Source organism: Amblyomma mixtum, chromosome 4, assembly GCF_055824585.1.
Source record: "Amblyomma mixtum isolate Tamu chromosome 4, ASM5582458v1, whole genome shotgun sequence".
NCBI lineage: Eukaryota > Metazoa > Arthropoda > Arachnida > Ixodida > Ixodidae > Amblyomma > Amblyomma mixtum.
The window spans coordinates 65,820,514-65,844,928 of record NC_143015.1 but is presented as its reverse complement, the minus strand read 5'-3'; the positions used below and the strand labels follow the sequence as shown (position 1 = coordinate 65,844,928).

The 24,415-nt window shown below is 48.8% G+C and overlaps 2 pseudogenes across 1 annotated transcript in view; one reads left to right on the top strand and one right to left on the bottom strand.

Moving 5' to 3' along the window:
* LOC149346670 (cytosolic endo-beta-N-acetylglucosaminidase-like) overlaps nt 1-24,415 on the top strand; it is a 71,467-nt pseudogene that overhangs the window by 23,975 nt on the left and 23,077 nt on the right. The window contains exons 5-8 of the transcript XR_016292446.1: nt 2,246-2,349; nt 7,779-7,887; nt 11,244-11,431; nt 23,053-23,253. The product of XR_016292446.1 is annotated as a cytosolic endo-beta-N-acetylglucosaminidase-like (transcript). The remainder of the gene's footprint in view (nt 1-2,245; nt 2,350-7,778; nt 7,888-11,243; nt 11,432-23,052; nt 23,254-24,415) is intronic.
* On the bottom strand, nt 16,784-18,772 carry LOC149346671 (uncharacterized; annotated as a pseudogene).

Genomic DNA, 24,415 nt, shown 5'->3' with positions numbered 1-24,415 from the left:
GGTAAGCGTTTGCCAACGTGGGCAGTTGGGTATACCGGGTGTTTTTTTTTAGAAGGCCTAAAATTTTTAAAGAAAGGCAAATTCCTTTAGGTTTATTTTAACCCTGGGGCTATACTGAGGGCTACGGCGGACGCCAGGTAAGAGGCAAACTACTTTAATTAGTTTGCTGATTAACTGAATACGTTAATTAAATTTTATAATTTTCAATTTAGGGGATATGTTGTATTAGCAGAATTGTAGATCGTCTTCCAAACAGTCGAGCCAAGAAAAAAAATTTTCATGAAAAATTTTTTGCGCGCGTTACGAAGCGAGAAAAAGTCACCCTGGTAGGTAGCTTCACACTGTAGCACAGCGTCAGCGAGCGCCTGTGACGTAGTTCGCTCTGCCCTGCGCTTTGTGTCAATGCGTTTTTGTTCCAACGCGGCATTCCGTGAGGCCGCGGAGCGAAGCGAAACAAGCAGCGATAGCGCAGGCCGCCCGTCCGGGCTTCAGGTGATATCAGCCGTGTGACGCAAAGCGCAAGGCGGAGCGAACTACGTCAGAGGCGCTCACCGCCGCTGAGTTACGGTGTGAAGATGCCTACCAGGGTGACTTTTTCGCGCCTTGTAACGTGCGTGAAAAATTTTTAATTAAAATTGTTTTTTCTCGGTTGGACTGTTTGGAGGACAATCTCCAATTCTGTGAATACAACATAACCCCTAAAATAAAAATTTAAAAAGTTTATGAACATATTTAGTTAATCAGCGAACTATTTAAAGCAGTTTTCCTCTTTCCTGGCACCCGCCGTAGCCTCCAGTACAGCCCCAGTGCTAAAATAAATCTAAAGCAATTTACCTTTTTTTAAAAATTTTGGACCTTCTAAAAAACACCCGGTTTAGCTGTTGCATAGTTGGTGGGTATTCTGCGTGGGAGCCTGGTCCATCGAAGAGATGGACCAGGCAGTTGTACATGAAATGAGAGATTTTATACAAGACACAAATCACTAATCTTGTGCATAGACATATCAAGGAACCTGCTGCAATAAAGTCCTAATACCAGCGGCTTAGTTGAACCTACTTCAGACCCTGCAGATAGGTGAACTGCGCAAGCATGTAGACTCCCCCCAATTTCGGATGGCCATTTTTGCAAAAGGTCGACATAGTTTTGGTGCACTTTCTTTGTGTTGTTTTGTTTCTTCAAGTAATGGCCTTGTGTGCCAGAAAAACATACGGTGTTGAAAATGCCCTTTGTGCCGCTCAGCCTCTTTTCCGTGCCGAAAGTGTTCGAAATATTCGCTTCGAAATTATTTGAAGAAATTTACTTTTTGCTTTGAATTTGTTTCAAACCAATAACCATAATTTGCACAAGCATAAGTTTTTGTTTCTGCTTGCACTGGATTATGTTGGCCATTTTGTAGTGGAGCTGTTGGAATTGATAACACCCAGCATAGTGAGAAAGCTGTGGTGTGATTTTCAAGTGGCTATGCAAGGTGTTTATGTGAGTGCAGTGTGTGCAGTAAGATTTATCAATCTTCTTTGTATAACTTGCTCATTTCGCAAATAATGTCAATATTTTTTTTTTCAGGGTACTGTAACTATTAGAGAGGATTTTATTTGATGCGGGGGTACGTAGTTGCTGAGCTGCGACATGTTCAGACTCAACTTTTTTTTCTGAATCTCGATTTCTGAGAGGCTATGTTCAGTTTTAAAGTTTGCTGTGTATTTAAAATTACCGAGTTTGTTTGCGTGATGTCACGTTTACCTTTTGCGGTTTATTAGTATTAGTCTTTTGTTTGCTATTTTTTCTCGGTAAAAATATATCTGTTACAATTTAGAAAGCATTGACAGCCATCCTGTTGTGCAGCTGGAAACCTCGAAAAAAAACTGGATAGTACGATTCCTTGTAAAGAGTGCTGTAGGAAAAAACAAAAAAAAAAACATACAAGGTTTGTGACTGGGATTGGCGTAAAGCATATTAGTAAGGAAGGGTGTAATTAGTGGCACTATTTAAGATCGGGGAATTTCGGTAATTAATGATCTGCTTGTTAAATGCATAGCATATGGTCATATTTAACCCTGACAAGCAAAGCAAGTGCACAGATTTAAAGGCAATGAAGCAGTGGCTGAAAAAGGTTGTGCAAATCCCAATTATATAGAGTATGTAAGCAATCCTTTTCTCAAGCCTCACATTTTCATTGAATTTTGCGATAATGTGCTCACTGCGAGGGATGACTGTTACAGCCTTGTCGACTCAATTTTTCTTTCAGGAAGTTGAAGTAGCCCGCAAGCATGGTTTGTCGTCAGCCATTTTTGCTGCTGGCTGGGTGTACAAGAACGAAGACAAGATGGAGTCTGCAGCCAGTCAGTGCAGGTAAGTTGCGCTGAAGGTCTCGGTTTTTTATGCTAAGTATGGAATAGGCACTGCGAAGTGTAGTCTGTAGCTATATACCAGTTGTAGAATCACTTTTGAAGTTGAGACTAAACCCTTTTGCGAGCTAGGTTGCTGGCTAGTTTGCTCTCGTATTTCATGCAGAAGTTGCATTCCGTCTTCAGTTTTGTTTATTGCCTTTGTATGCTTAATTACCTTGCAGTTGCTCTAAATAATTAAGTATACAAATTTCTTACTGAATAGCCCAAGGCATTCTTGGTATGTTGAACACCACAATTGATTGTAACATGTACTTGGTTGTGTTGTGTGGGGACGCCTTCGTCCCCTGCGTTCACTTTCCCGCACTGCACCCCACTGTTGTTAGCTGCCCCCGAAAAGCACTCCCTTTAGTTTGGTTACTCTAGCTAACAGGGGAGGGCGCTCGCGTCGCAGGGGAAGGCTAGCTCTCTTCTCTCTGGGATCGGGAAGCGAGCAGACGTTTCGCTCGCAGCTTCGCTCTTCGTCGACGGGCGCCTCTCGGTCGGAACTTACTCCCGCCGAGCACGTCCCGCTCGACCTCGGCGTTTATCCCTTTGCCCTCGCGTGGGCGGACGTTCGCTCGTAGCCGTGCTGGTGAGTCGGACATCCTAGATTCCTCAGTGTATTTTGTTGCTAGCTGGCGTTATTGTTGTTATAGCAATAAATGCCTTGTTTGTGTCAGCCAGTGTGTCGTTCCTTTGTTCCCGTAGAGCACGGCCCGCCGTGGTCGGCGTGCGCTCGGTAGCGTACGCGACCACGGGGTGGGGTCCGCGCGGCTTTGAACTGTGTCAGCCGTGCTTAAACGGGGAGAACGTGTTTATCTCCCCCCCCCCTGTTTTAAACCCCACATCTGGCAGCCCAACGTGGGGCCTGCTCTTGGAACATTGGACGACAGTCTGTTCGGTTCGAGGAACGCTCTTTGTCCGGACTTGACAAGTGCTAGGCCTAGAGTGAATTTTGATCGCTAGGACCTGCGGCATGCTTTCTTGAGTGCGAGGTGTATTGCGCTGCAGCATGTTTGAACTTTTCGACATGCTCAGCATGTTTTTTTTGTGAAGTTTTCTTCCTGGAGTTTCTTCAAGAACCACTTGGTCCGCATCGAGGAGCGCGAGGCCTAGCGCCCGCGGAGTTGCCGAGCCCGAAGCGAGTGAGTACGGAAGCCGCGTGGGTGGTCCGAGTTTTCTGTATATATTTTCTCGCTGTCTCTTTTTCGACTCTGGGAGTCGCGGCTCTGGGAGCCGGGTGGCCTGGGGCCACGGGTGCCGTAACGAGCTCGCTGGTATTGCAGCTCGGCACCGGGCGTTCCGACACCGTCCGATACGGTGGGCGCCGATCGCTCAGAAGCTGCTTTGTGCAGTGAGCGGGGAGGACCACCCCACAACGCTGATGTCTCCTCGCGGCTGCGCGCACGATACCCGTTTCGGGTCTTTCTTTTGTTGGGGGTCGTCGACCTTCACAGTGGTAGTGAGGCCTAAGGCTATTCATAGCTGCCTGCGCCATGTCAAAAGTGACACGACCACCGGACCGTGGTGTTGAGAGGGGGCGCACTTTGCTGGCCGCCTGTTTTTTTTTAACCTCGCATGAACCGAGCATTCTCGTTCAACTCAAGAAAGGGCTTTGTTCACTCGAACTTTGCGTTGCACAGCCGCCCGACACGTTTTGCTAGCGAGTTGAGCATTGAGCCACCAGGCCTTTGTGTACGCCGTTTCCCCTCCCGTGACCTACGTTAAAGGCATGCGGAGTGTGTTTTGGCAGTCTTTCAGATCCAGCAGAGCCACTGCGGCTTGCTGTCCTGTGCACATCGTCTCGCTGCCGCCTGCTGCGACGGAGCGGCCTGTATCCTGTTCGCCGCATTCATCCGGGGCAGCTGTGGCGAGACCAGACAGCAGCCACCTCTGGCTGCTGTTGCCCTGGCGACTACTGCGGAATCTTGGACTGCAGTGGTCAACCGGCCCTCCTCTTCGCGGGCCTGCGGGCACATAGTCCGCGGGCCATGCGAGTCGTCCCAGCGGAGACCTTCACGCCGCCTTCGGAATACCGCGGAAGACTGCGTGCACTCTGTCGGCGTGACCTCCGCTGCACGACCTGCCTTAAGTGCATGAAGACCAGGAGACTCCTCCATAGCATGTAACTTGCAGGCGCGTGGGTCTATTTAAGGTTGGGGGGATGTGGGGACGCCTTCGTCCCCTGCGTTCACTTTCCCGCACTGCACCCCACTGTTGTTAGCTGCCCCCGAAAAGCACTCCCTTTAGTTTGGTTACTCTAGCTAACAGGGGAGGGCGCTCGCGTCGCAGGGGAAGGCTAGCTCTCTTCTCTCTGGGATCGGGAAGCGAGCAGACGTTTCGCTCGCAGCTTCGCTCTTCGTCGACGGGCGCCTCTCAGTCGGAACTTACTCCCGCCGAGCACGTCCCGCTCGACCTCGGAGTTTATCCCTTTGCCCTCGTGTGGGCGGACGTTCGCTCGTAGCCGTGCTGGTGAGTCGGACATCCTAGATTCCTCAGTGTATTTTGTTGCTAGCTGGCGCTATTGTTGTTATAGCAATAAATGCCTTGTTTGTGTCAGCCAGTGTGTCGTTCCTTTGTTCCCGTAGAGCACGGCCCGCCGTGGTCGGCGTGCGCTCGGTAGCGTACGCGACCACGGGGTGGGGTCCGCGCGGCTTTGAACTGTGTCAGCCGTGCTTAAACGGGGAGAACGTGTTTATCTCCCCCCCCCTGTTTTAAACCCCACAGTTGCCATAACAAATTAAACTGTGCTATAGAGTGAAACCTCGTTATAGCAAACAGGTAAAAAAACCGTAAAATAGTTCAGTTATAAAATTTATAATATAAAATTTTCTCAAAACCTTAAGCTGGATAAGTGAAACCTAGGAGAGACCTTTTCCATACTTTTAGCACCGTTTCTAAGCCACTCATGGTGATTGCAGAGGCTGTGAAAAACCAAGCAGCAAATGCTAGTTAGTGAGGCAAAGCCTACTACTGCCTGCCATCCGAACGGGCATAGCTTGGTGCTCGACAGTTCGATATATCTGTCTTATGGCATACCACGTTCAGTGTATAAAGTAAGAAGTACATGTGTTTGTTGGAAACATTTTGGAGTAGTTTGATATAACCTATAATTTGTAGGCTGCCGCGGTGGCTCAGTGGTTACGGCGCTCGGCTGCTGACCCGAAAGATGCGGGTTCGATCCCGGCCGCGGCGGCCGAATTTCGATGGAGGCGAAATTCTAGAGGTCCTTGTAGTGTGCGATGTCAGTGCACGTTGAAGAACCCCAGGTGGTTGAAATTTCCGGAGCCCTTCACTACGGCGTCCCTCATAGCCTGAGTCGCTTTGGGACGTTAAACCCCCACTCCGATAAATATTTAACATCCCGCCACTTCCAACACGGAGCCGCACGTACGGCAATTTTAACTTGCCAGTGAAAAGAAATGTATATGGAGAGCGTCTCTTAGAGTTTATTTGCGTAAAAATTTGGAATAATCTAACACATGACCTAAAGACTGCCTACAACTTTTCCATTGGAATAAAAAATTATTACCTTAAAAAGAATGACACACTTTGAGTTCATACTTTCATTTTTTCCTAGTCGTCTTAGATATTTGCCTGATATTATTTGCATGTAGCCGAATCCTGATACCTTGATTTATTTACAGATTTAAACATTTGCGTCTATTCTAAAAATGTTTTGTGATTAAAAAGTGTGCACTGAAATCATTTTATCCTCTTCTCGCATGTTGTACCCTTGCGATGCTTTGTAAATACGTATTTACTCGCATAATAGGCGCACTCGCATAATAGGCGCACCCCCAGGTCAGTCGTGAAAAATCAGATTTTTTTTATTTCCGCGCATAAAAGGCGCATCCCGAACTTGGCACTGTGATCACTACTGTATTTACACGATTGCAAGCCGACACCTCGCCACCCCCCGCTCCCCAATCTTTATTTTAACAAAGTTTTTGCTGAACTGACTACTAGTCCTCACTAGTGCTGCTGCGGACCCACAGCACATACAACGACATCGCGTAGAACAGCCGCACACAGTTTTCAGGGATGCTCACTTTAAACGTCTGTTTGGAAAGCTTCAACTCCAGCCGGAAACGTTCCCGACTTAGGCCCGCGAAAACCTCGGCGCTTAGAGTCGCGTACGAAAATTTAGGGACGCCGCAGTCGCAACTGCCGCACTTCTCGGCCACGTCGTATTTTCCGACCTGCCGCACGCTAGCCGTGTTCGAGAGCAAACTCCCAGCCGTGTAGCTGTTAAGGTGCTTGGCCGTCGAGCTAAAACAGCAACGCTCCGCGGCAAAGCCATAAACCACGATGAACTATCGCGCTACCGCAGATCCCGGCACTTGACAGCAACAACAACAAAAAAAAAAACGAGCTGGAGATGCTGATGGCGATATGGATAGCGAAGCTCGCGGCGGAGGAAAACGATGATGATGATAAGCTCTACCTCGGGCGCCCTCCGTGGGTGGCGTCTGGAAGCTCCTGTGCGCGTGTGTGGCCTCCACGATCAAGCGCCCGTTGCACGCAGCCGGAGCCGATCACAGAGGCCTCGGGGCGTGCATTCCGAAGGCTATTCCCGTGTGGGTCATGGAAAGTTTCGGTGCGGCCCTTACATGGATCTTTTTTTTAAAAAATATTTTCTTCGGGAAAACGGGGTGCGGCCCTTACACGAGTGCGTTTACGCGGTGTGTTCAGTTTTGAGAGTCGAAAAATTTCTGGAAATTTTACCCCGCGTAATAGGTGCACCCCGAACTTTGAGCCGGATTTTCTGAAAAAAAAGAGCGCCTATTATGCGAGTAAATACGGTACTTAACAGCTCTTCTCCCCTAGCTTTTTGTGATGCCTTAATTTTTGTGCAAGTTCTACGCGTTTTGTTTGATCTTTAAGTTTTTAGTTTATATAATCTGTAATATATGTGTTTCTTTTGTTGATGCTCTTACAAGTGTTGAGACTGATGTATAGCCTTCTTTATACTAACTTACTGTCTTTATTTTGGTATATTATTGCCTGCATGCTTGTATACCTTTTTTCTTTCGGACCCGTTACTAGCCGTTGGCTATGGGTCCGAGAAGTGTTTGCGTACATTTGTAAAGCAACAAAGACCAATAAATAAATGAAAAATGAAAAAAAAAAGAAAATAAATATCATACCTATAATTTGTAATATCCATGCTCGGTATAATGAGTTTTGTCTATTATCTCGGACAGGTTGAACTTCAAACCAGGAAAGCTAATTTCACAGTCAAAAACATTGCCAGCGCCCACGTGTTTCTAGAAGTGTGAGACTGCAGGAAGCAGGCAATAAATGTGAGACTTCTGCAACATGTGTTATTTTCATAATATGATGGTATTCATCTTTTTTTATTCATGCACTATGTTGCAACTTTTGCAGGTTTTGGGACTCCCTGGAATGCTGCTGTCCCGAGTGGCGTATTAAGACATTGCCGCTCCGAATGAGTTTCTGTCGGGGATTCGGAGAAAAACTCTTTGAGGCAGGGGAGGTGAGATATTCTTTTCATATATTTTAACTGTATTAAAGGGACAGTCTAGTGCTGGAGACTGAGTATAATAATACTGGCTTATTATTGTAGCTCTTTACCATGATGGTAGTTGCGCAAGCAGAACCATGTGTTAAAGCTTCGCGGCTGACCATGCAATCCGGCTGCTTCGCCTGGAGTTGATATAATACACTTCATGAATGGGTCTGAGCGCAGAACAGTGTTTATTTAAAATTTTTTCTGGAAGTAGCTTCAGACTCGGCTTAATTATTCTTCTCTTGCAGCCTGTCTCCGTTTTTTTTCACGTTTTAACCATGTTTTCTTATCATCTCTTATAACGTTTTCAAAATGGCAGGCTGCTGCTTGTTGCCAGTGGCGCACTGGTGCTGCCAAAAGCGATTGCCGGTATTTGTGATAGATATCGCCAGTTTTGCTTTTATTTTTATTACTTTTAAAACCACCTTAGCGCTGTCAGCTGTAGTTCGTGGGGTTTAGTAATAGTGGGGATGAAATGTGTCCTTCCCCACGGTTAATCACGGCTGAGACAGTTCAAAACCGCCCGCACCCCACCCCGTGATCGCGCGGGCTACCGAGTGCACGCCGACCACGGTGGGCCTTGCTCTGAGGGAAACAAAGGAACGACACTCTGGCCGACACAGACACGGCATGTATTGCTGCAACAGCAATAACGCCGGCTAGCAACAAAACATGCCAAGGAATCGAGGCCGTCCGACTCACCAGCACTGTTAGGAGTGAACGTTTGCCCTTGCTAAGGCAGGGGAGATACTACGAGGCTGGACGGGACAAGATGCGGCAGAAATTTCTTCCCCACGGCCTCTCCCCGCTGGCCGAGAGCGGAGCGTTGCGCTGAACAGTCCGTGTGTGCAGAATTCCCGAGCTGAAGAGAGAGCCGTCTCCCCCGCGTGCGCAGCAAACATGCCGTCTGTGGTGCTCGTGTCGCTGCGGCACCAGCGCCCTCCCTTGTTAGTTAAGGTAACTAACCAGGGAGGGTGCATTGCGGGGAAGCAAACCCTCAAGGAGGATGAGCGAGGTGTGTCCCTACAACTTTTAAGAAAATGATGCATCTTGGTTAATGTCATGCTCATTATTATCACTGCATGTTGCCTAGGTGGCGCGGCATTCGTTGTGTTTATGGAGTTTCATGGAGTTACTTTACTGCCTAACTCTGTATCTTGTTTCGGATGTCAAGATTTGCAGATGCCGTCTGTCACTGAGAAAACGAGGTTACCATATGGAGAAATTAGGTTTTAAATTAATCTCCTCTGTTCTGCAGTGTTACAGCTGGCTGTTCGTTTAGTTGTTTAAGGAGCTTTCAATTGAAGCAAATAGTTAGAGTTAATAAAAGTCAGTTGACTGTTCCTTTAAGGCATATAAGTGCACTGTTTCATTTCCTGTTTATTTTAGCAGGACACTAACTGACCTTTCGCCTACGCTTCATACCTTTTGCCTTTTTAAAAAATTAAAATGTGCCCGTGAAGTGGAAATGCCTGCTAATTTCACTAGTGTTCATGTGAACTAGTGTGCGCTGTCTAACTGTCTCTTGCACAGCACTGTGATTGTGGTGGCTCGAACATGCTGGTTTGATGAACAGCCCTAGTCATTGGGTTAGCCAGTGCGACTGAGTCAGCCCTAGAAAATGGCTGCTGCCAAGGTGATTGTAACCGAAAATTTGACCATTCAGGCTTTTATGTCAGCGTTTCAAATGCCACCGCTCGGGCTGAAAATGTGTGAAGAGCAAACGGGTTCATTGATTGAAGGAGCTTTGGTAATGAAGAAATGTGTCTGGACGTGCATTGAAAGCGGCGGACATGCTGTGAATGCCAGTTTCTAGAATGATGTGAACAATACAGTAACCGACCGCTTTTTCGGACTCAAATAATTCGGACTTGAGCAATATTTCGCACTTTGCTGAGGAACAGTCGCGCACCTCATAGCAACGTGTACATTTTCATGACCGATATTTCGGACTTTGTGGAGTCTAAAAGTTCGAATTTTTGGACTTAAATAGACACCAACAATATTGTGGAGATCGTTTTTCAACCGAAAGTTCGTTATTTTGGCCTAATATAAATGCAAGCGGGCATCGCTGTCGCAACCAACCCGTTCCCGGGCACATTGGAAGGTGCCATCTTGGATTTAAATGGAATAGGCGGGCGCAGTCAGACTGGCTTGGATAGACTTGGCTATTTGTTCTCCATCATTGCCATTCGAGATAATGGGACGCTCTCTGTTGCCATCGAGATGGCCTTTAACTCTATGCTACAAAGACCACGTGATCGCATTGAAAACGGTACAGTGGGACAGCTGCAGCGTCCGCCGCAGCTTGGACGACGCCCCCCGTGGTGCGGGGCAGCAAACGCAGTAGAGGTGGGGAGAGGAGACTGCATTCGGAGTCTTCCCATGGGTTACCCATGGGTTACCCATGGGTTACCTCTCGGTCTTCGCGAACGTCATTGCCCCATGCAAACTGATTGTTCTTGCTTCGCGCAGTGAGTGCATGCATTCGCGGCATGACTGCGGCCGCATTGCACTGTCTGTTATCATGATGTGATAGGGTGCGGACATCGCGAAAGCATGGCAATAGCTCAGATAGAGGCTAATATTATCGCTTGTAGGTGGAACTTGGGGAGTGGCGATTTTCGCGGTTTTGAAAGCCGGTTTTTCGCAGAAAAGTAATTTTTTTTTTTTTAAGTTCACAGATTTTTCGGACTGTTCGATTATTTGGACCGTTTTTCAGATCCTGCCGAGTCCGAAAAATCGGTTGGAAACTCTATTTAATGCTGTCTTCTGTATGGCCTTCGTTCCCTTTCTTTCTAATGCGAAGTGCAAGTGGAACAGGACAATGGGAAGTGGTTCCTAAGTTATTCACAGAAGCACTTGCAGGTTTACTAAATTATGGGGCGGGTCTTTGAAATCCTTGTGAGTAGATTCTTTTACTCAGGGCACATGAGGGTGGTAGTTAGCAGCCCTCATTGGTCATATTGATCTGTGGCTGTGGTGTGGGCATATAAGCTTAGTCCAAGTGCTTTTTGATTGTTTGCTTATTGATATCTTCAAGGCTTGTTGAAAAAACTCGGGGGGTGGGGGGGAAGGCAGTGGAGGAATACACAGTGTAACATATGTTGAAAACAAGGGTAAATTACTGATACTGGAGCGAAAAACAATAGGTTTTGATGAGGGAAGGTTGTGAAAGGTGCACAGCATTACAGCTTCTTTACAGGTTTGTATTAAGCATCATAAGAAATAGTTTAACTGAAGTCACGGGTTTTCCAGTTTGTATGTGCATGCATAGAAAACAACCAGACAGGACGCTGCTCCACATGACCCCCTTGTTCTAGGAGGTGAGCTCCGTGTCCTGGTCCGACCTGTCCCGGCAGCAGCTGCAGCCTCGCGACCAGGGGCGCTCGCTGTGTGGCGGCTGCGGAGTGGCCGAGGTGTGCACGGAGTGGGCGTACAACGGAGGGGGCTGCCTCCTCCTGCGCTTCACCCCGGACACCACAAAGCCCGAGGCCAGCCCTTACTTCAGGTGAGGGGGCAGTTCTCTGGGAACCAGGGAAAGCAGGTCTTATTGCCCTGGAGACCTCATGAGGGGTGTCTTGTGAGGGGAGGATGTTGCAGAATTGATCAACACTCCTTCGGGAGACGAGGACCTTGGCCGTGCCCCCGTGTTCCTCGGTGGGAATTCGCGGATTCGGGGGGTGCTTTGAACTGGTTTTGGGTCAAACCTGTGTCCACTTCTAGCTCCCGTGCTTTGCATTGAAGCATTTGGATGCTTACTCCAAGTAGTTGGGGACGTTGCTCGCCTATGATGTCTGCAAGGCGACGCTCCAACTCCGGGAAGTGGCCTTTCCTGGGCCCCCAAAAACCTTTTCGCAGGCTGTTGCAGTGAAACAATTCCTTGCGATGTTTCCTCCATGCCCTGATCGTGGATTCGTTGACGTCCAGACGTCTTGCAGCCGCTGAATTTTCAACTTTCTCGGCAAGCAGAATAGCGTTGCGTTTGAAGCCAGCTGTATACTGAACGCGTGAGCACGCCACTCCGCTTGGAGACATGCTCGACTGTTTGATGGAGACAGGCCAACGACTCGAAGCACGGAACGCGCACCAACACGCATTGCCACCAAACACGAGAAAGCAAACAAAGCGCTGCTGCTCCATGCACTGCTGCTGCCCCGGCCGCGGCGGTTGAATTTCTTTGGAGGAGAAATTCGAGGCCCGTGTACTGTGCGATGTCAGTGCACGTTAAAGAACCCCAGGTGGTCGAAATTATTCCGGATACCTCCACAACGGCGTCTCTCATAGCCTTAGTCGCTTTGGGACGTTAAATCCCACCAACCAACCGCACTGCTGCTGCCTGTGCGTTAGCCATGTGGCCACGTTTTTGCATCAGTTGCAAGGATTAACAGACAGATAGACGTGGGATTGCTCCTTTTCTGGCATCTTGGCGGCAATCGCATGCGCTCAGTGCCTTCGAGATAGCTGATTTCATTTTGCGGTCACAGAGGCCACACAACCTTGCTATAGGTTGTGAGCATTTGTCAAGAGATGGCGCCCTCTCATCGCGCCAGTGACTCTAGCTGGCATAGACTCTTGTTGGCTTGTTCTGACAGGTGTCGTTTTTTTTCTTTTTTTTGTATGTGCGTTTGCAATTAGGTTGGTGCTTCGTTGCTTCGTCCTAGTAGTAGTGACCCATGGTTCGCGTACTGGTTGACCGGCGAGTTGGAGTGCGCGATTTCGAAAGAGCAGGACAGTCAACACACATGTTTGACTCATTAAGGGGGGACATGTGTCTTGGAACTTTTTTCTTTATTTTTGGACTAAATGCGATGAAAATTTGCAGTATTAATCAGTTTTTTATGCTGATTTCAAATATGTAATTATTTTTCCAATATGTCAATTAGTTTCCAAGATATTATACATTTTCACTCCTTAATTTGCAAGAACAATAGAAAAAAAAACACTGATCAGAAAACAGCTTTTAATGTGTGGCTAGATAGTGTACTGTACAAGCAATACAATATAGGAAGTACTTTTTTGATTAATTCAGTATTAGCTGTTTTAGAGCCTGCTGAAGTTCAGTGTAGGGAAGACTGGTTGAAGAGCAGTTTTAATTGGTGTGCACAATAAAATTAGTGAGCAGAAATTGAGAAATCTGTTCCCAACATTGTATACCGTATTTACCCGCATAATAGGCGCACTCGCATAATAGGCGCACCCCTAGTTTGGGCGCGAAAAATCAGATTTTTTTTTATTTCCGCGCATAAAAGGCGCACCCTGAACTTGGCACTGTGATCAATACTGTATTTACACGATTGCAAGCCGACACCTCGCCACCCCCCGCTCCCCAATCTTTATTTTAACAAAGTTTTTGCTGAACTGACTACTAGTCCTCACTAGTGCTGCTGCGGACCCACAGCACGTACAACATCGCGTAGAACAGCCGCACACAGTTTTCAGGGATGCTCACTTTAAACGTCTGTTTGGAAAGCTTCATCTCCAGCTGGTAACGTTCCCCACTTAGGCCCGCGAAAAACTCGGCGCTTAGAGTCGCGTACGAAAATTTAGGGACGCCGCAGTCGCAACTGCCGCACTCCTCGGCCACGTCGTATTTTCCGACCTGCCGCACGCTAGCCGTGTTCGAGAGCAAACTCCCAGCCGTGTAGCTGTTAAGGTGCTTAGCTGCCGAGCTAAAATAGCAACGCTCCGCGGCAAAGCCATAAACCCCAATGAACTATCGCGCTACCGGAGATCCCGGCACTTGACAGCAACAAAAAAAAAATCAAAACAAAACAAACCGAGCTGGAGATGCTGATGGCGATATAGATAGCGAAAGCTCGCGGCGGAGGAAAACGATGATGATGATAAGCTCTACCTCGGGCGCCCTTCGTGGGCGGCGTCTGGAAGCTCCTGTGCGCGTGTGTGGCCTCCACGATCAAGCGCCCGTTGCGCGCAGCCGGAGCCGATCTCAGAGGCCTCGGCGCGTGCATTCCGAAGGTTATTCCCGCGTGGGTCGTGGAAAGTTTCGGTGCGGCCCTTACACGGATCTTTTTTTATTTTAATATTTTCTTCGGGAAAACGGGGTGCGGCCCTTACACGAGTGCGTTTACGCGGTGTGTTCAATTTTGAGAGTCGAAAAATTTCCGGAAATTTTACCCCGCGTAATAGGCGCACCCCGAACTTTGAGCCGGATTTTCTGGAAAAAAAGTGCGCCTATTATGCGAGTACAGTAGAACCCCGCTGTTACGTTCCTCACTGCTGCGTTTTCCCGGCTGTTACGTCGTTTTCTTCGGGTCCCGGCATAGCTTCCATAGGATCCAATGTATTGGGAACCCCGCTGTCACGTCGTAGCCGAGGAAACGATCCCGCATGATACGTCGCAACCGGGCTCCCCGAACCCGCCCGGGCAATGCGCGCCAACCGCCATTTTGATTTTTGACGAGTCTTGGCCCGGCTTGGCTACGGAACTGGCTGCAAGAAGCCGCACGCGAGTTGGAGGCAGATAGCCACTAGATGGCTATCTGCCTCGCACGAACGCCGCGATCTTTATCGTGGGAGGTGGTGAGGAGGAGGCGCGCGGCTGCGGTCGCTTATCAGCGCGTCTTTTCTTTCACTCTTTCTTTTTATCTTTTAACTCTCCTCTATCTGCAAGTGACAGCGGTGGTGGCTCGGCTGGAGCCAGTCGGCAGGAGCCAGTCGGCAGGGCCCGTGCAATTTCCTTTTCATCCTTCTCAGTCCCAACAACATCTTTATTGTGCTTTGATGGCGTGATAGCGTTGAGTAAGCGGAAGGGGCTTTCCCTTGAGGAAAAGCTGGACGTACTAAACGCAGTCGACAGGCAGCCAGGGTGGCTTACGCGGAGCAGCGCGGCGAGCAGCCTACGAACATTTCAGTGCTTGACGCTGTGCACAACGTCGCTTCAGTGTGGACTGCAGTGAGCACGTGAACTGCACAGCACTGCTGCGTGCGTGCGGTGTGGCCGCACCGCAAAGCGACGCTGACAGCAATGCAGCCTTTGCTATTGAGAAACGCGTTGTTCTTTCCAGCGAGCGAAAGAAACTGCAATCCACCATTCTCGATTTTTTAAAGTCCTAGGGTCAATTTGCGGAAATTAATTGTTGCAAGTCAAAGCTGCACTGTTTTCATTAATTTTCGGTGCTTTCCTCACTGTTGCGTTTTCCCGGCTGTTACGTTTTTTCCCCCCTGTCCGGTGAAAAACGTATGAACGGGGTTCTACTGTAAATACGGTACTTTAATCATTCAGAAGCATGCTGCAGTAAAACTTATTGCTGTATCTGCTCTAGAAGCCAAGATATCCTTCTTGTAAACTTTGCAAACAGTAAAAAATTGTGTTTTTGAGAAAACAAGGAAAAACAAACTGAGATGAAATTTATTAAAACCCACTGAAAAATATGTACATATTTACACTGTAAATGGACTAAGTTGAATCCCGGTACAACGAACGCCGCTTCAACGAAATTTTCGCCACAACGAAGTAATTTGCATTCCCCGTGAAACCCCCGTAGGACTTAATGTATTAAAATTTCCTCAAAAACGAAGTACTTTGCGAGCACGTGTTCGCTTCTACGAATTTTTTTTGCGAATTTTCGCGGGTGAGTGGCCCCTCCGTCTTGTCTTTCTTCAGAAGTTGAGTGCTGAAGAGCGACTTTCCCGTTCCCGCCGTTAATTTTTTTGCATCGCAGACTGTTGGGGGGGGGGGGGGGGGGGGGGGGGGTACGCGCACTCAATCGCACATCCTCCTCCTGCATACCCTCGTGTGCTTTTTTTTTTTTTTTTCTCCAGATGCCCACGTGATTTTTGAAGTGACGTCACGCCTCGCTCATTGGCTCTTTGCTGGGCTTCTTCGATTGATGTAGCTCGCTGTCATGGTGCTCGCGGTTTCCTGTCAAGCACGAAAGCGCGTCATGATCACTTGCTAGCGGTGTTGGCTGGTAAGCGTTCGCGGCCTCCAAGTGAAGAGGTGCTCCTCGAAAGCGCGTGTAAAATGCGCCAGCGCACGCCATCTGCTAGCGTCTTCGGCCGCGTCCTCCGTGGCCGCGTCGTCTGCTAGGCACCAAACGCGTTTCAGGCAGTCTGTGTGGACCGGTGGGCGGAGCCATCGGTGGGCGGAGCTTCGTGTCCTGTCGGAGAAAAAAAAAAAAGGAAAACGCGAGAGTGCAGGAAGAAGCCCACTCCGCTTCACCATTTCTTCCTTTGTGTGTGCACCATTTAGCGTGGTCTCGTCGCGTCTCTGCTCTGCTGAATTCCTAGGATGTCGCCGCCAGCGAAGAAGCGGAAATATCTTTCGCTAGAAGAAAAAGCGCGTATTATCGCCGAAGCAGAAAGCGGGAAGAAGAAGTCGATTATTGCCGCAGATTTTGGCATCGCGCCGAGTTCGTTATCAACGATACTGAAGAGCAAAGAAAACATCGGCAAGCCACTTGCGCCGGGCACTTCAGCTCAACACAAGAAGGTGACGCAGCCAACTGCGATATTAGCCTAGGGCGGCTTACAGCCGGCGTTTTGTCATCGCAGGGGTCTGTTGAACCCCGAGTAGCAGTTTCAAGACGTTTCGTTGGAGCGCGCGTGAGCATTGACTTATGCAACGCCAGGCCGGCGGCAGCAAGCCCGCGAGAGCGCCGTGGTAGCACGCAGCGGTGCAGATGCGATGAGGCCCGACGGCTCTCGAAACGATGTGGGGGAGGAGGCAAGTAGAGGAGGTGGTGAAAGAAGGAACGGAGAAGAGGAGGAGGGAGGCGGCGTTGGGCGAGAAGAGAAGAGGAGGAGGAGAGGCGGCGTTGGGCGAGAAGAGAAGAGGAGGAGGAGAGGCAGCGTTGGGCGAGGAGACATATGCAACGCCAGCCCGGGATCAGCCGACTCGTCTGTAATTTCTCGACAACGGAATTCCGCGACAGCGAAATTTTTCGTACGCCCCGCCGATTTCGTTGTGGCGGGATTCAACTGTAGTATGCTCCAGGCATATAGTCTGTCTGGCTGTTAGCTCCCAAGTGCCGCTTTTTGCAGGCCTGCTGCACATTTTCTGCGCATGCACGCTTGTGCACAGATGCAGTTCGTCGGCGCCGGTCTTTTTCTGCCATGCGCCGCATATTGCATGTGCTAGGAGCTACTTTGAGCTCTTTCAGAATGCTTGCTGAGGCTCTCTCATTTCCAGCATTGAATTTTAGCACAGCTTCAGCCTGCAATAAAGAAGCGTGGCGCTCCTTGGGTGCCAGGGCCATGATCATTGCGTGCAGACTTTCTTTACTGTTCTGCGTCTTTCCTCTCTGGCACCTCTGAAGGAGCTTCCTGTCCGACAAGCACTGGCAGATGGGAAGAAGAGGCTTGCTGACGTGTGGTGGAAGATTGTAGTGGTGTTTGGGTAAAGGCAGGCCTTTGGCCTCTGCTGAATTATGGCGACACCAGGAGTCTGGGCCTGTTGGGCAAAGACTATGGTTTGATGCAAGGTCTGTTGATGTCACGTGATGATATGTCGCCATCGCAGCCTGGTGCATAGCCTCTACGTCCCCTGAATGTGATTTTACTTCCCAGCCATAATATGAGGTCAGCTTTGTTATTAGATCACCAGTCAACCTGCCCTTACCACTGATTCTGTCAGGACTGTCTCTGTGTCTGGCAACCAGGTCGCGTAAAGCTGTGCCCATGCGCTTCTGCACTCTTCCTTGTTGATAGGAATGAAGCCATACACCTTAGCTTCTTGCAGAGCTAAGAATGTACGGCTGTCACCATCTGATAGAACAGTGGTATAGCGCAGGTTGTTTTGCTGGAGTGGCCTCTGGAACAATATGAGGCCAGCCTCCAACTCCATCTCTCCAGCTTTCTTTTCTGAATTTTTTTGGCAGACATGATTTTCTTTCCATGTCAAGTAGGTGGGGTCATCCTCTTTTGGCCCTCGCTCACAAGCGGCACAGAAATTCGAAAGCACGACAAAGTCTAACACAAGGCCCGAAAAAAGTTCTATCACGGTGCCTACACAAATATGAGAAGAATGACCGCGTGTCATCCATGTCCCGTCGTACGAGACCGCGATATTGTCCGGATTTCCCAAGTTCAACTCCGCGTACAAATCCCGAATGGAGCTCGCACACTCGGCAGTCACTTTGTTCGCAGCACGCACCGCCGATGGCGTCAGCTTCGTTTTTAAGTACTGCTGCCACGTCTTCGTGTGAAGGCCGCGATGTGATATATTCATAGCTGAGAATATATCATTGAGCGCTGTCTGGCGATTGCCGGTACTCTGCATAGCACGCGAAGCAAGAATGTTCACTTCGAATGGATTGACGGTTTGATCGCCGCTCACGCGCGGCGAGCTCCACACCGACGCTACGTCGCCGCACACCGCGCACACAAGAACAAGACTCACAGCGAGTCCATATTCACGCACGGATTTTTCAACCGCTACATCAGCATCGCATGCCTTGCACTTGACATGGTGCAGAAGCGCGTTCACAGAATCCAGGCTCACGATCACGAACCTCTTATCGTTGGATGGGGCAGCTGCGTCGTCACTCGCATGTTCGAGAAAATCTGCTTTCCGGTCCGTAGCACATACAGATGTAATCTCGCATAGTTTAGCGTCGGCCTTGGTCTTAATCTCTTCGAGATCTGCGGGCGTCAGCATAGCCGCGTCGCGGCGAACACGCTCGCTGTTCCGAACATCGGGCGGCGCATCCAGGACCAGTAGGCTTAGCTTGTTCTCGGCTGCCGCTGCCCCGGCGCAGGTCGTAGCAGCAGGCACGTCGTCGCTGCTTTCTGGCACTGCAGAACACTTCTTGCAGTTGTCCGCGATTGACTTTTTTCTTTTCTTGCCGAACTTGTGGCGCGTACAAAATTTGGCCCGTGGCTGCGACATCGTCCAGAAACTTTCGGTACCAACGCTGATCTGACAAAATGGCGCCTCGCTTGCGGTCTGGTGCGCCTAGCAGACGAGACGGGCCGAGATCCACCAATCAGAGAAGCTGATTTTAGTCACGTGGGCTCAGCAACGAATGGAAGCGCGCACTGTGACTCTCTTTTGGCGCCCCGTTTCTTGTCAACCAATGCGCAAAAAGCAGGCAACGTGGCGGGAAATTGAAAACGAGAAATCGCTGTTTTAAATGAGACCAAGATGGAGTCGCTCATGGCCGCGAAACGGACGCTGCGCTTTTTTCAAAAAATGCCGTTTTTGCGCAACTTGATGCACGAATTCAGCTCGTTTGCTCCTTGTAAAGTGAGATTACAGAAAAAATACTGACTCAGGCAACGAATAAATTCGTAGATATGTAGAAGACAGACTGTAGATTTCGAAAATGCCATTTTCAAAAAATCAATTTTTTCGCGATTTTCGGGTCCTGAAGTCCCGTTTTGATTTTGATAGTGATTTTAATAGTGTGTGTTTGGTGCCCTTCTTAACGTTTTTAAACCTAGTATTCAACTATAATGCGGGGGGAAGGGGGGGGGGGGGGGGTGACATTTCCTTTCTACTTTCGGTAAAAAACTCGCGTTACATTCCAGTAAATATGGTAGCATGCAACACTGCCAAAGCCAGCGCTCCTGTTCGCACAGACTAAGTCCGCAACCAAAAAGTAGTTCGCTATGCAACCAAAGTGAACACAAGTATTTCGTTGCAATAAACCTTAAGTGCTGTGACTGGCGCCTCTTGAACTTTGTTTTACCTCTTGCCACATTTTCATCTTGCGACTCATCGAGGCTTCGAGAAGCAAGAATTACATGGCGGTGTGACATGCGGTTGGTATGGCGAATCGCTCCTTCTCAATCCACGCCCAAAAAGTGCTTCACACTCAGTGAAAATCATAGCCATGGGGCCCGAACACTGAGCACCGCGGTTTCCTATGCCACCACATCGTTTTATACCGTTCTTTGTTTTTGTCCAAACACTCACCACAGTTTCGAGAAGAATGAATGATAACATGGTGGAGAAATGTGGTTTTGCACATGCAGCAATACTTCCGTTGCCCCCGCAGCATAGCCTGTTATGTATGAAACGGAGTATATGTTTCCGTGTGAAAGCATTGCACAGCGGTACAAAAGGAAGCTCTTTCTTTCTCTCTCCAGCGATTGTGATGATTATAGCTCTTCGCCCCCAAGGCCGTAAGCAATGGCCCCGCCGCGGTGACTCAGTGGTTACGGGGCTCGGTTACGGCGCTGCTGACCCGAAAGACGCGGGTTAGATCCCGGCTGCGGCAGCCGAATTTCGATGAAGGCGAAATTCTAAAGGCCCCTGTACAGTGCGATGTCAGTGCACGTTAAAGAACCCCAGGTGGTTGAAATTTCCGGAGCCCTTCACTGCAGTGTCCCTCGTAGCCTTAGTCGCTTCGGGACGTTAAACCCCAATAAACCAAACCAAACCAAACCAATGCCCCCTCACTGATTCCGCCATGCCGGTCCGTTTCCAGAGTTTTTACATCATTCCCTTCAAAGTATTATATTTTTTATCAAACTTTCAGACAAATTTTGGTGGTAAACACCTTTCGGGCAGCCAGAATCCTATCGTTGTATCCGCTGTTTTGCCAGTAATTTTATCATTCACATGGTTTATTTTTACATAGGGCGATAAGAGAATTGACAAATGTGAACAGTAAGTGATGTATCGTTATGCCAGGTATTGTTATAAGTGGGTTACACTGTAATAGGCATTCTCATCATAAAGGAAAAAAACAAAATCGCGATGCGAATGCAGGACTATAGAGTGCAGCCACGCCGGCGATGTGCTTCCTTCAACAACGTGTGGCTCGCCAGGTGACAGCGCGCCACTCGCTCTGTGTTGCTAGGCATTTCTATTCTATTCTATTCTATTTTTTTCTTTACGATGATATTCTATTCTATTCTATTCTATTCTTTTATTCTTTACAATGAAGCTGCAATGGAAGGCGCTTTTGAACTAGCCACCACTGATCATTGAAACATCAATCTTGTTATTGCCTGCGCACTAACTTCATGCTGGTATGAATGTGTAATTTAATTCTGTAATGCCTTCTTCAGAAGAGTGTGCGGAAAAGCAGGCCAGGCGAGAGCTGCCGTGTACTGACTACCGCGGGTTGCATGCGCGGAGTCCGAGTAGTTCATAGAGGCGTTGAAGGACAATAATGTGACCCTACACTGGGTCGCATTGTCGCATTGGGTGGCCCTGCTGGCCTTTGTACGAAGAGGGCTGTGCATAATTTTCCTGTCATGGCTTTTATTGCATTGTTCCATGGGGGATTTGCTGGGCCCGTGCCAATTTATCGTAAATTGTGGGTTGTTGCATAAACGGGGGACGCACAATCGGGGTTCCACTGTGAGTGTTTATTTCGAGAGCAGTATTCGATAGGTGTCCGAGTCATTCAAATGCCTTTAGGGCAACTGATGTTTCTACCTTTACATCCCTAATTCCATTAACTCTTCTGACTTTTTGACACCCAAGTCTTCCCAGATCTATGAAGTACTAAGCCTTGTAAAACTTTTATGTGACATATTTTACTTGTAGGCATGTTCATAATGTTGCTCATAGCATCAAATGAGATTTCGGCAATTTGTTTGTTGTACCTGTAGTGCTGTGCCTATTCTCCTGCTCTTGTGAGTAGTTTATGGTCCTTTGCAATTTCCTAGCACCCTGCAGTTTCGAAGGCTTATTTTTTCTGGTGCACTCACACTTTGCCGTTTGGCATCAAGAGCGAATGCAATTACCGTATTTACTCGCATAATAGGCGCACCCCCAGTTTGGTCGCGAAAAATCAGATTTTTTTATTTTTGACACTGTGATCAATACTGTATTTACACGATTGCAAGCCTACGCCTTGCCCCCCACCCCCCAATATTTATTTTAACAAAGTTTTTGCTGAACTGACTACTAGTCCTCACTAGTGCTGCTGCCGTCGCAGCTGCTGCGGACCCACAGCACGTACAACGACATCGCGTGGAACAGCCGCACATAGTTTTCAGGAATGCTCACTTTAACCGTCTGTTTGGAAAGCTTCATCTCCAGCCGGAAACGTTCCCGACTTAGGCCCACGAAAATCTTGGCGCTTGGAGTTGCGTACGAAAATTTAGGCACGCCGCAGTCACAACTGCCGCACTTCTCGGCCACGTCAAATTTCCGGCCCACCGCACTCTTGCCATGTTTGAGAGCAAACTCCCAGCCTTGTATCTATTAAGGTGCTTGCCCGTCGTGCTAAAGCAGCAGCGCTTGGCGGCAAAGCCACAACTACGATGAACTAACACGCTACCACAGACCCTGGCACTTTGACAGCCACAAAAAAACTGGAGCTGGTGATGCTGATGGTGATATGGATAACGAAAGCTCGCGGTGGAGAGAAATGATGATGATGATGAGTATGGCCTCGGGCGCTCTCCATTGGCGGTGCCTGGAAGCTCCTGTGTGCATGTATGGCCTCCGCGATCAAGCGGCCGTTGCGCGTAGCCGGAGCTGATCGCGGAGGCCACGGCGCGTGCATTTCGAAGGCTATTCCCGCGTGGGTCGTGGAAAGTTTCGGTGCGGTCCTTACACGGATCTTTTTTTTTTTTTTAATATTTCCTTCGGGAAAAGGTGCGGCCCTTACACGGGTGCGTTTATGCGGTATGTTCAATTCTGAGAGTCAAAAAATTTACGGAAATTTTACCCTGCGTGATAGGCGCACCCCGAACTTTGAGCCGGATTTTCTGGAAAAAAAGTGTGCCTATTATGCGAGTAAATACGGTAGTAGCTGCCACAACTATTCTGCACTCACACTGGATCCATCTGCGCCGCCGGTGTCATCGCTGAGTCATATGAGATGTTGATGGGCAAGATGGTAGCCGCAGCCTCTTCCTCACGTTCCTTTTAGCTAGGAAAGAACAACCGGTTTTTCTGCTAGCAGAAATCAGTTCTTGGCCGATTGCGCTTTCCACTAGAGGTTTCGGTGGAACCCTGAAGCGCAGCGGAGGATTTCACTCACTCTTGGTGCTGAACGCCCAGCTGTGAATGTGCCTTTCAGTAGTCTTATGTTGCTCTTTATGTTTCCACTCACACACTAATCCTGTGAGACTTTTTCAGTTAGTGCTTTTTTTTTGTAACTTGTTACCATTTTTATGTGGCTTATGTTCCTTGAAGTATGTTGGTTGCTAGACTTTCTCTCAAGGTAGGTGTCACAAACTGTGCGGTGCGTTCTTTGACAGGTTGTTTCCCTGCGACATCCCGCTGGGCTCCCTGAGTGTCAGCTACACCTTCCAGGTGTACCCGGGCAGCTCTGAGACACTTGACGTGGCACTCGTCTTGGTGGTTGGGACGGCACTGGGAGAGAAAAAGAAGCTGTTGCTGGGTGCCACAGCCTCCATGCCTGAAGGCGAGGGGTGTGCCAAGTCCTGTTGGCAGACAAGGTGCGTAGTCATCATCATCATTTGAATAGAGTCCTCTGCAGAATAAAGGCCTTTTCTAGTAAAAGCCTTCAGCACGTATGCGGTGTCTTCACTGCATCTTTGGACTTTCGCGTGGAAGACGACTCGAGCTGCTATGCCTTTCGTCAGGTCAGGTCACCTGACCGTATGCCACGTGAATGAAGTTGGAGAAGTTGGAGAAATTGCAGCTTCAGATGCGGCGCGTCCGGAATTTCAGGCATGGTGTACTCCGAACTCTGTGGGATGAGTGACTTGGTGCCGCGCCAGTCTGCAGTATGAATTGTGCCCGAAATTTTAGCATCCGAAAAATTTGTCAGCAACCTTTATACTCAGAGGTGCACTAAGGAGGATTCTTAGCTCGCCTTTTTGCAGCAGTAACTCAATATACATGCCCGCAGCATTCTTAGGCACTTCGAATTTTTGTGCTGTGTGGCCGAGTTTCCTGTTAAATCGAATTAAACGTCCCAGCTCCCGCCATTTTTTTTAACTGACCTCTGAGAGTAGGAGGAGTCAATCAAAGCATGGAGTGCCCTTCAGCCAGGCGTTCGACGCTCTCCACGGTTCACTTCTTTATGTCTCTTACCTTAATCTTGTCAGTTAATCTTGACAGTTCTGCTGTATCTTATCTTCAGGGTTGCAACGTTTTCATGCTGTGATGTTTTGTTATTGAGATTTTTTGTCTCCTGGGAGAGTTTTCTCATGTCTTGCCTGGCTGCTCTGCTTCCTACTTGAGATTCGCTTTGCATGACTACCTTGGTAACGTTGTCTTCTTCACCCCTGCGCTATTGCTGTTATAGCGCCCGGCGACGCTATAAGGCGCTGGCGCTGAGATCGGCGTTCCCGCGCTAGAGGAAAATAAAGATGAACAGCGCGTGCTGGGCGCGCACGCCCGTCACGGGCAGTTCGGAACTAGAAGCCTGCCACGCTGGTCGTCTCTCTCTGGTGCTCCGCTGCGACCCCGCAAAATCCTCAACACTGTCTTCCTCATTTTAAGGAGAATCTCCTTTCTTGAATGAAATCCTGGACAGCTGTATTTTTGCCCTTGCATATGGCTGTCTTGCGTGCTTCCTTCCGACTGCTTCCGCCCATTGCTTTTTAAAATCGGGGCTAATTATGGATTTCTATGCCACACCTTGCCTGACAT